At 46.0% G+C, this 16,578-nt stretch overlaps 1 protein-coding gene across 2 annotated transcripts in view; it reads left to right on the top strand.

Annotated features, from left to right (window-relative positions):
- The window catches only part of SLCO3A1 (solute carrier organic anion transporter family member 3A1), a 143,351-nt gene that overhangs the window by 10,798 nt on the left and 115,975 nt on the right, over positions 1-16,578 (top strand). The window lies entirely within an intron of this gene.

The following is a 16,578-nucleotide window of genomic DNA, read 5'->3' as shown; positions in this document are numbered from 1 at the left end:
CCCCCCGGAGCCCGGCGCGGTGCCGTGCCTGCCGCCTGCCCGCCGGGCTGCCCGGTGCCTCGGCTCCACGGCAGCCTGCCCGGGTTGTGCTCGGTAAATACCGGGGGAAAGCTGCTGGGGGCATCTACCTCCTGCCTCCTGTGCTTCTCGTTTTCCCCCTACTCGCTCTCCTTGCCCTCTCCGAGGGGTACAGCAGCGCTAAGCGCAGCAGCCCCGTAAGTCTCCGCTGCTCGGCGTTGGGTGAAGAGCGCTCAAAATAAGTCCTCGCACCGAATCCCGAGTCCTCGCACCGAATCCGTGCGTTGGGATCTGGTGTCAGAACTGTAGTAGAAGAGTTGGAAAGATGTCCGTAAGGCTGGGCTCGTGCCTCCGAGTATACGCAGAGGGAGACAGCCTGTGAAAAGCGAGCGGTGCTCTTCCAGCAGATGCAAGCGTATAGTTGATTTAAATTTCTCAAAATAGCTCGCTGGATTTGAGAGTTAGAGTTTCCATGGAAAAGAAATGTATTTGTAATCTGTAAGGCTTTTTGAGGCCACATACGTAATGTGTTATACAGTAAGTGTAAGAGCTCCACGTTCTGTACTTGTGCTCAGTATTTAGCGCTGCCGCTCTGGCACTCAACTAATTATGTAAATTTGTACTGGATGTGAGCTGTAATTTTTTCAAGGTATGTGGCTAAAATTAATATGGTTAATATTCTCAATTAATATGCAAGGGAAAATTGCAGTCACCTTCATATAATAAAGCATGCCAGCTGAGTTTGGAACATGTTTGTAATTCCAAAGGAAACTACGTTGCTTCTGCTGAGCTAAATTCAGTAAGTCTGTCAGCCTGTGTGGATAGAGGTGGGTATCGCTTAAATTTTAGGAGACATGTCTCTTTTAGGTGAGTAACGCCTTAGTAAGTAAATATGTTGTTTCCAATGAGCTACTTGCAAAATGAGCTGTCAGGAGGAAGGAGTGTGTGGTAATCCTTCGTTAAAGTAATGGCCAAGGAACAGCCCACTGAGGTGATGCCACTCGGTGGGCACCAGTATGCTGGCAGTGTATGGATCTGCTAGAGAACTGTATATCGGCACACTTGGCTACAGCGTCCGAACACCTGCCACGCAGGATGGGCAGAGCAGTCCTGAGCATAGCATTTCCATCAAACCCCTTTGCATTGCTCTCTCTTCAGCAGCCTAGCGTTTCTTGTCCCATTTTTCCCAACTCTTGCAGCATGCTCTGTGCTGAAGTGCGCTTGCTGCCTCTTGCTCCTTCGGAGCATTTCACGTACCCCAGCTGTACCACCTGGAAAATGTGCTGCCATCACAGTTCTTGGAGTCTCAGCTCCTTCCTCTGAGGATTTAACACGGCTACAGAGCTGCTTTCCCTGCCCTGTGCCACTCTCGGGGTGCCTGGTGGGAGTGCCCTGTATCCTCCCCAGCCTGACATCACGCCCGATGGCCAGCCAGATCCACAGACAGTAACAGCCAACTGCTCCGAAGGGAGGAAAAAAAAGAAAACGAAACTCCAAACAATCCACAGCATGCATAAGCAGTGGCCCAGCTGCACTGTGCAAGTGTTTCTCCGTTCCCTGTATAAATTATCACCCGTCATTGCAAATACCACGCAGTTCTCAATGCAGTGGTCGGATGCAAATGTGGAATTGTCTTTGGAGGGTGAATCCGTGCGAGTGCTGTGCTTACAGGTGTCGCGGGGGAGCAAAAGCAGGAGCTGAAAAAACTTGGTGGAAAGTACCTAGGACCTAATCGTTTTTGCAGACCAAGGGTCCTGTGGGGCCAGGTGCTGTTCTCAGGTGCTGTCTTGGGAGCGAATTCAGTGGAGGCACTGCAGAGTTGCCCAGGTGTGGCTGCGAGTGAATATTAATTCACTCAGGCTCCTGGTGTAAGTATGGCTGTTGGGCTCAGCAGCCGAGTGCTGGGCTGCTCCCCGAGGGACAAATTAGCAGGCGAGACAAACGGGTGAACAAACAGAAAGAGAGACAAATAGGGAGGTGCTGTGGGGGCAGTCACGGTGTGTTGTTCTGGGCAGTTGAATAAACTACTAATTTTAGCTTGTCAGCAGTGACCGAGTACTGTGTTCATACTTCTGCTTTGCTTGGCCACATGTACGACTTTCCCTAGTTATTTGCAACTCAGGAAGAGAAACCTTTCTGCTTTTTTTTTTTATTGCCTTATACGGCGACAAGTTGCTTTCCTCAGTTTTGTCTGCCTGGCTCAGCACAGAGATGATGAGGGCGAAAACTGAGCTTGGTAAGGAAACAAGGCAGGGGCTTGGCCTGTTAGGAGTGATCGAAGAGCTTGGTTTTGGGCTTGGCTTTCATGTCAGTAAATTTAGAAGTGGTTGTTCTTATTTCTTAATTTTTTTAGAGGTGTAACAACTTTTTTCCCATGTTCTCTGCACAATAAACTAGCAATGCCAGCCTGAATGTATGTACAAAGTATACATTCATTCATTATGTCGTTTTGAAGCAAAGATCATTCACTTTTATTTGTTCATAAAACATTGTGCTTGCCAACAGGGCTTTATAAATAATAAATGCTGATAAAAATCTATAAAGTCCAATTCTTTTCCCAGAGAACTCAGCAATGAAAATACCCTGGGATGCCAAAAGTGGACGCCTATGTTTAATTAGTGTGGTGTCTCTGAGGTTCTTTATGTGAAGTTTTAGGGAGTGTTTGATCAATGCCACGTTCCAGAATAGTTGTCAATTATCGGGCTTGCTGCCTGCAAACTGCACGTGTTCCAGAATGACTTTGTGCCGTATCCTGCATAGCTTATGCAAATGCAAGCCTGTGCCGCTGCCTTAATTTCTGGGGTTGTTGAATACACCCTATTATTTGCATATTCTTGTAAGGTTTTGTGTATGCGTTTATTTGGCTTCATCTAATTACTCCTGCGTGCTTTTGGAAACTTGAATTTCCCAGCAACTGCAGTGGCGCTGGGGAAGATGCTGCTGGTCGTCTGCAGGCGTTCCTGCTGCAGAAGTTACTCGGGGTTTTAGCAGCAACTTTTAAAAGCCCAGACGATCTCCCCCGGGTTGCTCTCTGGGAGCTGAGCTTTGTGGATGAGAGAGCTGAGCGTTACCTGGTGCAGCCGGGACCGCCAGGGAAGGAGGGGAACCTCCGTTCCCAGCCGGAGCCTTGTGCCTTTCGGGCAACTGCAGCAGTGTGATCAGTCATGCCGATGAGGATTTTGATAAGGCTGATTCACATACCTTGGCAGCGGCTCCTTCCCTGTCCCCTCCCCACCCCGAATTCCTACAAGCACTATATTTTGGTATGTTTTAACTGGTAATAACCTTCCGAGCGCTCCTGATGGTTTATCGCTGAGGCATTTCATCACTCTGCCGGTCAAATCTTTTGCCTAGCCAGTGGTGAAATCATTGCTCTAGCAGAAGGCGAAGAGCTCTCGGTCTGACAGCCACAGTTTGTGGAGCGGGAGCGCAATTTAATTTTCTCTCCCTAGCCTTTAGCCTCGGATCGCTCCCGTTCAGACTGACCTAGTTGCAAGCACCCAACATCTGCCAAAGTCACGGGCTTCTTTAGATAAAGGGCACGCATATGGGAAGCACGTTGAGAAGCAGTTATTTGGTGTGCTCCGGGTAGCTGTTTTTACAGAGCTCCACTGAGATGTCTCTGTGTGCTGCAGCTTTGAATGCAGCTATTCATGTGCTTTATCAAGTGATAGAGGATGACTGGCCTGAGCATGAGATGGAAAGGAAAATAATTGGTGCCTCCTAAGGAGGGTGCCTTGGTGTTTGTGTGGGAATGAATGCCAAATTGTTTCTCGTTTTCCTGAATGAAAACTTTAAAGCCACGCTTAACTTCCCACTATAGCTGTCTGCGCAGCGGTGTTTGGCTACAGCCTGCAAAATCCCTCTTAACGTATCTGCAGTAAAAATAGTAGCGTGTAAGTCCAGTTGAGATAGCGCCTACTTATATGGCATCTGGGACAGGCTCTTTCTGTTGGTCTTTATGGCTATTGGGGTTTGGGATGTTAATGAAGAATTTAAAATACCAAATTCAGGAAAAAAAGGAGGTATTAGAGATAAATAAAGAAGTCGATCATCAAAGGGTTCCTGCTGGAGCAAACACAAGTAGGGTCCTGTGAGATGGACACCAGGGAGCTGAGTGGTTAAGAGCAGAATTTGGATTTGGGATTTTTAAAGGGTTTTGGTGCACAACTCCTCCTCCCCATTTTAAATGTTCTAAATACATCGCTGTTTTCCTGTTGCAAAAAGGGTTGTGTAGTGACCTGGTCAAACTCTTCTTGAAGTCGGTGGGGAGGTGTATGTGGAGGATGTCACTGAAGGCAGTTTCATAGGAGCACTGCGGTGCCTCATGGTGTCGTCTTGTACATGGTGCTGTACGACCATCCCCAAAGAATGAGTTTGCCCCTGAGTATTTGCAGTCTGAATAGACTGGCTGGGAGAAAAGTTGCAGGTGTGGAAAATGAGGCAGAGGTTAAAAGAGTGATTCGGTGGCTGAAGCTATTGGTAAAGCCTAGGTAGCAGCAGCAGAGTCCAAGTGCCTTGGACGTAGCAAAGTCTGGCACAGCAAGGAATTCCAGTTTCAGGTGCTTCGCTCAAGTGACTGAACTGCAAGCGCATTTTTCCCATTGAATTTATTGTTTTTATTCAAGTATTTATTTTCCTAGAATGAGAATTTGCTTTAAAATATTGCTGTACTTCTTTATTCTTTCCATCCTCAGCAGTGCCGAGTAATAAATTAGCTGTAATGCTCATAATTTATTTGTCGCTGGGGCATTTAAGGGGGGAAAAACATGGAGAGAAAATAAATGTTTTAGTGGGGATGAAGATTGCCAAGCATTGGCTGGTTATTGCTTACAGTTCATTTTTTCTTAATATATCTTTGCTGGCTATGTTATTTCTGGAAAGTTGTTTCTAGTATGCCTTTCCCATTAGAGAATATTGTCTGTTTTGCAGCTGAGTTGCACAGAAAGTTATTCTGAACTAGCGCTTTTCAGTACATTCATACGTCTCTCAGAAGCCTTTTGATGTTTTTAGGGTCTCTAAGTGCGGAGCAGAGGGGAAACCTGATCCAGCGCCGGGTTCTGATGCCTGCAGGCTCCTGTGTGGTTTGGGTCAGGAGCGTAGCGTTGACGTATTGATGTTAAAGCTTTATATAAATGAACAGAAACAAATTCTGGCCCATACCTAGGTTGGATTTTGGGTACCAGGAAGGCTTATGAGTAACTGGCATTTCTGCTTCGGTTTAAAGCTTTCTTTCAACTACTACTAATAGGTGAAATGGGGATAGCTACGTGTTTATCTCTTACAATGCTCTGTGCCACTTGCAGAGTAAAGCTGAACTTAAAATCCGATGGCTTCTTGATTAAATGCATTTAAAGGCAAAACACATTTGACGTGCACGAGTGTGGACTGATTGGCTTTAACGTTTAAATTTTTTATTATTTTTAGCAGAAGGTTTGGCAGCTCCTCCTTTTATCCTGTAAGGGCCGAGTGATACTTGTAAGCCCTGAAAGAAAGAGCAGCCTGTTAGAAATGTTATGATCCACCATTAAAAAAAAAAAGTCTAATTTCTTTTGGCTACCCTTAGCTTCCTAAATCTCTTTGGCAATCGCTGTGTGCCTATGTGACAAGTAGGTCTGTGAGTTTTAACGTCCTGCAGTATTAATGCAGCTGAGGTTTAAAGGGATCTTGAATTAGATGAGAGCATACGTTGGTTTGAAGGTCTGGATTTGCGTTGCTCAGAAACTTTATGCAGCATGAGCCTTTAAATGGTAGTGTAGCACCTGTCCCATGAAGGGGTCAGCTGAGCTGTGATCCCTCTCCTTCTCTGCAAGGCAAGCAGATATTGCTTGTTTTCCAGAAAGGGGTGTTTCTCAGGTTACGTGGACTTTCTTTTCCCTTACTTTTAGGATGTTGCAAAGGTTGAAAAGCCAGTTTCTGTTCTGCTACAGCAGCATAAATGTATTGCTTCAAAAAAGTTATTTTTCAATTATCAAGAAGAATTTGTCCTCTGTGTATAATAATCTAAGATGTTCCTTTATTTGTATACTCCTTAGTCTCTAGTTGTTCCTTCAAGTTGTTCCAGTAGCAAGATTAAACAAAGGAATACTGTTTAATAGGCAAGGTTACAGCTCGGATGAATTGCTGTAGCTTGACCTTCTGATCAACACCAGATGAATCTGCAAAGTGTTATATTTTAACCACGATTCAAGGAAGTTTAAACAAACACATAATAATACGTTGTCTAGTACCCCCTGTAAGTGCTCCAGTGAAGTCAAAAAGAATCCATTTTTCCTGTTGCATAGAAAATTGCTGCTGCAGATTTTGATTTACAAGGTTTCATTATAACTGCAGCAAAACCAGGACTGGAACCCCAAGAGTCCTATCTCCAGGTCGCCTTGTTGCAACCATGAGACTCTCTGTCTCTTTGTGAATACATACTGCAGTGCAAACAGTATTGCCTATTCCGTGGTGTAGAGATCTCACGCTGCCACTCTTCGTACAGCATCAGTACGATGAACAGCGATAGCAGACTGTTGATGGAGTTGATGGAGTGTCTGGTGCTTCTTCCCGGTGGTGCCCGGAGGACTCTGCCCTGGTAGGGGAAGCTTTCTGTAAATACTTAAAAAGATGAGTCCTGCATCCAAGATGTTTCCGTTTGAGTAGATGGATAAAAGCATGGAGAAAAAGAAGCATCCCTTTTCCCCAGATTTTAAGTGGGGATACAGTTGTTGTATTCATATAGACCTGCAATGCAGATACGGCTAGAACTACCCCTCCTCGCCTAGCAAATCTAGGGAAGACCTCAGAACTAAAATCAGATTTCTTAAGCTCTCCAGTTAATAACTTTCCCTTTTCCAGCCTTATTCTGGATGTGATATCCTTGTGCATTTTGATCCCTAGATGTTTCTTGCTGAACTAAGGGACACAGGCCCCCTCTTTTTGTTGTTACACAGTGCCTGTTGTATTGAAGTTGCAGATCAGTGACAGGGGCTCATATTGTGGCAGTGTCTGAAAGCACTTGATGATTTTAGATGACTGCTTGCAGCATAAGAGCAAAATCTTTATTCTAGGTCTGTTGGAATATTTACTTTATTTTTCTGTGGTCCAAGAAGGAGAAAATCAATTTGCTTTTGATTTTTGTTTTTCCTTCTGTTGCCTCTCTATCATAGCATCCTTTCTCCTTGCCAACCAGACAGCTGATTTCCCTTCTGTTTTTGAACATCTTTACCTTTCTGGTGTCTGCAGCGATCTCATGGATGACTTCTGTGTGCTTGCAGGCCCAATGAATTTTATATGTGTGGCTGTGAGGGCAGGTGTGGGAACAGAGAAGTTGTTTTTCCATGCTCCTTAACGATGTGTTTTTCTGGGCAAGGATTGCTGGAGTTCTCTTATTTTTAATATTTAAATGTACTTTTAAAACACTTACCATGCTGTTCATCTGTATAATTCATAATTCCTTAGTTTACTAAAAGTGGAAAAGGACTTAAAATTCAGTGTTACGGTGATCCATAAAATGACAGTGAAGTGTTTGAAAGAACCTGGGTAATTCAGTTGTATTGAGGTCTTCATGACTCATCAGCATTATGGTTTCTGAAGCGACTATGTCAGATTTGCTTTCAAGTTTTTTGGTGCTTTGATGTTTGCGTCTGAATCTAACATTTTTTTCTATTTTTTTTTCTCCTTATAAAAAGGCAACTAAAAACTCTACCACAAAGAAACTGAAAGCGTGGCTGTTTAGGAAGAGTTCTGTGGTGTGGGTGTGGAAGAATATAGGAATACTTGAGTAGATGTCATTTTTAGAAACGTATAGTGGTATACTTTCTTTTCCAACTAAAAGTTAGATCTCTGGCAGCATTGAGATTGGCATTGTTCTTGGGTCAATATATAAGGAATAGCCTTGAGGTGTATATTTTGCATGTGCACTGTAAGGTGATGCTTAACAGTTAAAGCACGCAGTATCTGATGAAATGAGGTGGAATTGATTTACAGTGGAGGTGCCAGCAGTAAGTGGTGCCCCCAGAATTCCTACAGCAGATGAATTATGCTGTGAATTTATGTAAGGTGAAAAGTAAGTATTTTCCATGGAGCCTGCTTGGAACGTGTATTAGATCAAGCTTTGTATGCTCGCAGCTGGCAAGGAGCACCTACGTTCAAATGCAGGACGGACAGAATAGTAAGAAAAACTGCACTTTGTCTAGGCCTGCATGCTTTGCAGCAGCAATGGGGATGTTCCCCATATCAAGGCAGAGTTCTGAGTTGTCTGTAGATGCAGATTTGTTTCATTCCTTTGATTCTCCAAAGGGATAATAAGGAGCGAGAAAAATAGCATAACTACATAGAATTGCAGCCCGTTGTGTTGAACAACAAAGGTCATTTTTCTCTGGTAGAGTTTCAACAGGAAGAGCTGCAAAAAGGTTGTTTGGGGGGTTTTGTTTCTTATTTCTGAAAAGGAGGATGTGAAATGGCTGCTACCTCTTTCTACTTCTCTCCTTGGCTTTGTGCAAACGTAGGTTGGCACAACGTTATAAGTAGAGCAGAGAATTGTTTGGGAGCATGATGTTGGAGTTCAGGCTAAACCTCACGCTTTGGCCTGAAGAAAATTTCTGAGAGGCCACAGGAGAACTGGCATGTACCTCACTTGGTGAGTCCCCCACACTTCTGAGTAATACCAGACCTGTATGTAGACATACGTGTCTAAACTCAGAAATGTCAAGGGAGAAGAGGGGCAGCTTTGGAAGCTTCCAAAAGATAAGTTACAAATACAGTCTAAAAGAAAATGACGTTGAAAAATATGAAAGAGGAATGCCCCAGTAGTATCCTGCTGCTTGTTGTGCTGTGCTAATGACTTTCATCTGCTGGAAACATGCTTGCTTCTCGTCCTGACACGGTTGGCAGTGTTGCATGATGTATGGAGCTGCCAAACTAGGGGTAGATCCTTTCTTTCCCTCTAACCGGGAAATGACAGAAAAATTGCAGTACGTAACAGGGTCTTGATTTTTAAAGAGGAAAAACCCAAGTTTGGATTTCCAGTTTTCCAGTCATAAGATTTGCTTCTTGTGGTTTCTCTAAGATGCAGAAAGAGCTGTATTTGCCACAGTTTAGTAAAGATGTTTTCTCCAAGTTGCTCCTAAGGCTTTACTTTTCCTGTTGACAAGCATCCACCGTGCTTGGTGAGATGTTGTGTTGGGTTAACCATGGACTGCAACAGCCAGATGTGCTCTCACTGCCCTCCTCGACAGGACAAGGGAGAAAATGAGATGAAAAAGCTCGTGGGTTGAGATAGTAACAGGGAGATCACCGACCAATTGCTGTCACAGCCGAAACGTGCTCAACTTTGGGGAAAATTAATGTGTTGCCCAGTAAAGTAGATTTGGAGGTTGAGAAATGAAGGCAAAAATTAAGACAACAGGATTTTCTCTCTTTTTTTTTTTTTTCCTCACTCTTCCATGTGGCATTTTGCCCTTTCTTATTTAAAACTTATATAAATTTTCCTTAGCGTTGCTGCTGCCTCGGTGGTGGCCATGGTGGAGCCCTTGCAGAACCGGGCCTGGGGCGGCCCAGCCTGTCCTCACAGCAGCCCCAGCTGCCTGCACCTCGCTGGGGACACCCAGTGCGGGTTTGTGCTGCCTCTCCGATGGCAGTGGGACCTTTACTACCTCCTGCCTGGCCACTCTGGGTCTGGAAAGCCCTGAAACAGAGGGAGGCAAGGGGCACATGCCCTCAGGCCCCAAAAGGCTGCACCTTGTTGGGCGCTGAGAGAGCGTCCACCCTCGTGTGGGAGCTAAAGTAAAATTTGCATCGTGTGTCAGCACTGGCATGCTCTTTGCAGAAATGCTGGCTGGCGTTGGGTAAATTAATTCCCCCGTGCTTGGCTCCTGTCAGCCCTTGGTGGCCGGTCACAGGCTGTTAGGGTGGGCTGGTGAGCAGCAGCCAGGTTCAGGCCATGGAGAAATGAGTGCCTGTGGAGGGTGTGACTAAAACAAATATTCTTTCTCTCCTGCTGGCATTGTCTGTAAAATTTGATAATTGTGGGAATGAGCCTCACCAAATGCCGCAGTTTGTGATGCGCAGAGAAAGCATCGAGCATGTAGGCCCTTTATGAGAAACAGTGGGCAGCATTTGTTAGGGCTTACCAGCAAAAGAAAACTGTGTTTTTGTTTTTGTCTTGCTCAACGTACAGGGCCGAGAGCAGTTAATTACAATGGGCCTTTCAGCCTCCCCATGAGATGCACACTTTGTTTCCTGCTGCCTTTTGCTCGTTATAATGCAGGTCCTTATGTCTGAAGTCAGCGCAGCTGCTGGCCGAGGGACAGGAGCCCTCGCTGAAGGGATGCCTTGTCTGGGGGTGCCTGTTTGTGAAGGGTGGTGGCATTAAGTTGATGTTGTCGTCCGGTTTGGGTGATCCCGTGGTCGGTCAGTCCCATCTGAGGTGCTCAGCACCATGAACACCCACTGAGCTCAGCTGGGTTTCTGCAGGCACTTGACATGTTGTCTTCTCTACCTCTTGTGCAGAGGGGTGGTTTGCCCCCACGTTTGTGTTTCTGTCATCGAAAGGTGGCATCAAAAAACATATGGCTAGCTTGAGCCCTGGGGCTGCAGTGCTAGTCTAGGTTGGATTTTTTGTTTCTTCTCTTGCTTAATCTGTCATAATTAGTAATATTAAAAAGAAAATGTGTATCAAGGGAGCTGGCTTGGGACTACCGAAAAGTTTCAATCCCATAGTTTTGGGTTTGAATCCCGTTGGGATTCACTCCTACCAACTTGAAATATTCTGAGAGCAAAGGCTGAAAAGGGAAGATTTCAAGCATTCCATGGACCTAGATAAACTGTTTGCTTCCAAGAGCTTATTTGCTCTGTTGAGGCCACTTCTGCATTAGCAAATGTTTCTGTGAATGAATGGATTTCAAAAACAGCTTGGGAATTATTCGATGGCTATTGAAGTCAAGCCACACTAGTAATCCATGTGCTAGAGGCACAGCTTTGTGGGTTTGCTGCTTACAGTTTGCTGCATTGTTTGGCATGACTGTACAAGCTTTCTCAAATGCTGGCCCTCTACAGAAGTCCAGTGTTTTCTGTGAATTAGGATGCATCAAGGCTGCTGTATTGCTCTTGCTCTTAATCACGGTGCTAGCTCCTACTAAGAAGGCAGAAGTTTCAGATTTCCTCACTCTTCGTCTTGTGGAAGCACTTGGGGCTTATGGTTTAGCCTTTTGTAGCTGAGAAGAAATTTATTGATTTGAATCATTCAGCTTAATTCAATTCTGGACAAGTTTTCTGCCAGAATATTTTTCCTTATTTAAAAAGATCCCTAATGAATAACTGTAGTTGTATGTAATGACTCCTGGGAAATACTGGATGCAGTCTCTAGAATCAGTTCTGTACTGTTTTCGAATGCAGATTACGAACTTTTGATGTGCATGTCTGAACAGCGCCCAGGGTCCCTTGTAGCCATCTGTTTTTTCAAGATGCTCCCACATTAATAAGCTGCATCTTTGGTATTCTGTGGACAGGTATTCAGTGAGAAATTGGTTGGCTGGATAACAGCTTAGGTAAATCTGGATATAAAAGTCTCTCTGCTTTCAGTGCATTGTTGGGACTAGAGTGTTGCCAGCAGGAGAAACCAGGTTGTTTGCACCTAGATGGTATTTTCATCTGGTTTCAAACCCTTACCCTGAAGAAGAGTCTGCGTAGCTGGGATTGTGGGTCAGGGAAGGGAACATCCATCCATTATGGATGTCTCTCAGAAATTGCACTTTGAGGCTCCAAGGTATGCGTTCTTTAAGAGATGCACTAGATGGACTAGAAATGCAAGTTGAAACCAAAATTACCTTTGCTTTCTCCTTTATTTGCCCCCAGTGGTACATAATATATAGATTCAGGCATGTTCATTTTGATTCTCAGCATCCTGATTGCCCTCAGAACTCTTGGTATCAAATATTACATTTTGTGACTCTTGGTCACAAAAATTTAAATTCATGGAGTGTTTCCAGGAGTCAGTGTCCCTGGTATTTCCCTGCTCTCTGCCTTGCCCCTGCTGCACACAACCAAGAGATGAAACAAATGGGGGAACAGCAACTTGTTTCTTCTGGGCCAATACTCACTAGGCAGAACCTGTTGATGTTGGCATCTTGGCAGGGGCAGAAGAACATTCCTGCCACATGTGGGTTATGTTTTATAACCTGGATTTTGCTTTGCAGTTGGCTGTCCGGAGCTGTCATGTCCAAACTGACTGCCTTCATCAGTCAAGACTAATGTACATGCCCAGAGAAATCTGTCTTCATTTGCATTTGAGCAATGTGACATGTGTCACAGCTAGGAGAAGACAGCTTTGCCGTAGAGTAATGCTTGTTGGCTCAGCAACAGCTATAGGTAGTTTTTGGTAAAGGTACAGGTTGGGGTCTTGGGACGTTTGGGTTCATTTTGTGGCTTTTGTCATGGACTTCCTCAGGCCTTCTTTGGGTTTCATCTCTACATTAGCTAATTGGGTAGTTGTGATGTAGTCAGGCTTTGTCGTGGGCTGGGATTGTGGATGCTCAGCCTCCACAGTGAAGGTGACTGGGGTGAAAGAGGCATGCCCTGAACCAGGTCTCTATGAGATATTATAATAAAGTTGATACCAGTCTGTTAATTTATTTAATGCTAATTTTGTATTATCCCACCTGTGGTTGATCTGTGAGGCATCTTCCTTCACCCTGGGCTACGATGCGGCCTTGTTGCCAGCTGAATGCCATCTTTGCTTCCTTCACACCTGCCTGGAGCTGTGGTGTTGAGCATCCAGCCCTTTGCCTTCTGAGCCTTCCCAGGGACTGGCTATTTGGGGCTGCTTTCCTTGCTCTGTGGGTAGTGATGGATTTAAGAGCCTGAGGGTATTATTTTTCAAAGATGCTTTCCGAGCCACACTCTAATTGACAAAAGTGACTTATTCTAAGTGTCTCTTTGAAAATGGTGCTCTTGTTCCAAAGCCACTTAAGTGCTTTGGAAAAATCTTTCTGCCTGTTATTGATTGCAGTGGACTGCTTCAGTGGTGCCTAGCCTCATGTAAAGCAGTCCAGATTTAAAGCCTAAATGTTATGTGCCTGGCTAATAAACTGTATTGTAATTAGTATCTTTGGGAGGCAGGAACCAGGGGGAAGCTGAGTGTAAAGGGAATTAATTTCATATAAAAGCTGTCTGTAAAGAATAAGTGAAGAACTGTGGAAGGAGATGAAAACACAGCAGTCGAAATGGGTGCAGAGAGGATATGTGATAGGAAGAAAATGGGTGTGAAGCTGCAAGGCAAACTTTAATAGGCTTATGTTAAAGCAGACAAAGGATCTAGACTAGCAGGTAGTGAGCTTGCATAAACACTGATCCACCAGTCGAACCGTTGGAGTTAATATAACCTGCAGGTCCCTGTTTTCCAGCTTCCCCTATGCAAGTTGGACTGGACACATCCCTGTTGTTCACCGCAGCAGGTCCCCAGCATCATCCTCCAGTACGAGAAACCCCTGCTCGGGGCTGTGTGGGCCGCTTTGAGATTGCAGGGGCTTCATCTGACATGGATTCATGCAGGTGGCTTTTCATTTTACTTTGTTCACTGCACGTCTCCCAGGGAAGCTTAGCGTGGCTTTGAGCAGTACACCTGGGGGATGACAGACTCTTGTCCTGGCTGGTGTGTCATGCACCTGCAAAATCGGGGTCAGGGGAAGGCAGGGGCTGGAGAAGTGCAAGGACAGAAGAGTGCATATGTTGGCTGCACTACCCAGATGGTTAGTGAGTCTCTGGTTTGGCTTGGTGCTGAGCAATGAACGCAAAGCCATGCCAACTGTGCAGTGCTGAATTCAGGGTTCCTCCCAGAATTTGTTGTGCCACTGCTGTAGGAGCAGTGGTCCTCTGTGGAAACTTCTCTGGTATTGAGCTTTTGCTCATCTCAGGCTTGGGTGGGTAGGTGGTGGTGACTCCTGCTTTCCTTGCACATACTCATTGAATTTTTGCAGGGTCTGGTGGTTCTGCAGTGAGGGGACCCCATAAGCTGCTGCTCCGTGCCTGTCTCTAACAAGGATTGTTGTTAATACTGCAGACATGAGGTGAAATTCAGCCATCTGTGTGTACAGCCTCAGCAGACACATTTATTCATTGGCTTTTTTGATAGCTCACTTCCCAGTGAACCCCAAGGAACAGAGCTTTCGTCATCTGGCGAGACATCTCGTTGCCTGTATATGTTTTACAGGGAACGCGTCGAGTCCAAGTGAGCTATAACAAGTCTGCAAGTTACAGCTAGATCGCACGGTTAATTGTTCTTTAACTACAAGATGTTTTTTTAATTGCCTCTGTGTTATTTTGTGTGTGTTATTTTAAAAAGCGCTTGTAAATCACCTTCTGTTCAGGAGGAAAGGGCTTGCCGTTTCTGAGAAGTGGCAAAATGGGGAGGTGGTGTGATGGGAGGGGAGGCGACGTTGCACGGCTTGTGCTGTGCTCAGGACTGCCCAACTTCAATGTGCAAACGTCACAGGGCTGCCCTTCACAACTTCCACCCCTCGTTCTTCGCGCAGGAGATGTTCCAGATAACGACGAGGATCTCGGACAGGAATAGCTGTAAGATCACCTTCACGCCCTGACTCCTTGCCTGTTCACACCACACCCTCCCCGCGCTCACCTCCCAGCCTGCCCCGTTCTTCGCCGGGGGGTTTGGCGGCAGCCGGCGTGCAGCTCCCCTTCCTGCCCTTGGCTCCGCGCAGAGCAACGGCAAGGAGGAACGAGTAGTTTGGGAGCAGGACGACCTGGACAGCTCCTGTGTGGGCTGCAGGGGAGAAGAGTCTCTAATTTTTGGGACCAACTTGGGGTGTTGGTACTCACCTGCTAGAGAGCCCCTAATGCCACCTGCAGACGCTTGCAGTAATTTTTGAGTTACCACAGATTGCTGGGGATTGATAATACCCTGTGGCCATTTCGTTAGTTCCCTTTTAAACGGCTTCCTTCCTCCCATCGCTTACGAAGTAAAAGTATTTTGTGTGCCGGTCGATGAGAGCTGCCTCTTATTTCTCCTAAAGCCGAGCTCCCGTTTGCGGTAGCCAGGCATCCTTGCTGCTGGCTGGGGAGAGGAGCGTGAGAGGTATCAGCAGAGCCAGAGCAGATGAGGAGAAAAGTAGCAGGACTTGTCAGAAAACCTCCTCTCTCAGTGTACAGCCTTTATATAATCACCGTTGTCCTCCAACCGTGAAAACTGAATTCAGCTTCCATCAAAGCTTTTATTAATGCTGCCTCAGAGTGTCCTGCCTGTGTCACTTCTGCCCTGGTTCTTGCCTGGCAGCTGGGAACGCTGCTGCAAGCAGCTCCGCGGGCCTCTCGTCTTTATCTGCGCTGTGGCATGACTCGGATGCAACCCTTAGCCCCGAATTCAGCTCTCGATCATAAATTAAGATGAAGTCCTTTGCCTGGCAGGTTTTCCTGCCAGGCTTGCATTATGGTTTCTGTTGTGGTGAGCGGCGCTGGGTATAGTACAATGTCTTATCTGCGGACACGAAGTGTTGTGCTGGGAGTATTTTATTAGCTAGACAAGCAAATTTGCATTGATGGAGGGGCCACGGGGAGAGGGAAGTGAGGCTGCTGCCGTGTGACAGGTCAGGATCCTGCCTCTCTGGTGCCTTGACAGTACGTGGGAAGGGGCTTTTTTTGCCAGAAGGAGCCTCCCAGAGACATGCGCTTCATCTCCGCTCAGTGTTTCTTGTGATCCATCTGCATAGTGCAGATCAAAGCCCCTCATCTTAAACCGAACCCGGGGTGATGGTGCCCTGTTTGCACAGTCCTGGGTTTGCGTGTGAATCGTATCGCCAGTCCTGCGTGTCGCCAAGAGTGTCTTTCGTGCTGTAGGAGTCTGCATTTAAGTTGTTAAATACGGTTTGGGTTACTTTTGGTCTGGCTCTGTTCAGCTACTTACCGGACACAAGAAAAGAATAAAAAGGAGATTTATCTCTGAATGTGTCGAAGATGCTCTGACTGCACTCCCTCGGCCATTTACATTTACATTTTTTTCAAATATCTGCTAGCTTTGCTGTACGCGTGCTGCTAAAGAGAAGTGTGGGCTACAAATGGGTTCTGGCACAGGATATATTTATGCAGATACCCTGTCAGAGACTGAAATATCTCCTGCATTCACGCAGCGAGGTGAATCTTGAACAGCAGGCTTGGAAGAAGAAAGGTTGTGCGGACGCTTGGTTTGTGGCTGCGGAAATGTTTTCAGAGGTTGGGACTCGAAAGTTTTGTTTTGTCTTAAAAAAGCCCGTCTTAGCTGTGATGCTTATCTGTGTCAGAGCAACAGAAAAGGCCTTTCGAGCCTCTCTAGGAAGTTCACTGTGGTACCTGTGTCTATTTCGAGCTGCCCGTGACTCACGCCATCCTGCCGTGACAGGTAACAGCCCCGACAGCCGTCTTGTTTGCACTTCCCCGAATGGGGCAGCGCTCCCTTTCCCCGGGGGAGGCAGGGAAAGGGGGATAGTCTGTGGTGTCCCGTGCAAGATCCTTGGGAAGCAAATGCAGAAGGTTAACAGCAGCCCATTGCATGGCTGTTTACTGCAACGATTGCCTGCATTACCGAGGTTA

The sequence above is a fragment of the Anser anser genome, assembly GCF_964211835.1.
Source record: "Anser anser genome assembly, chromosome: 10".
Classification (NCBI taxonomy): Eukaryota; Metazoa; Chordata; class Aves; order Anseriformes; family Anatidae; genus Anser; species Anser anser.
Note: the sequence above shows the minus strand (reverse complement) of the source record. Positions and strands in the feature narration are given on the sequence as shown.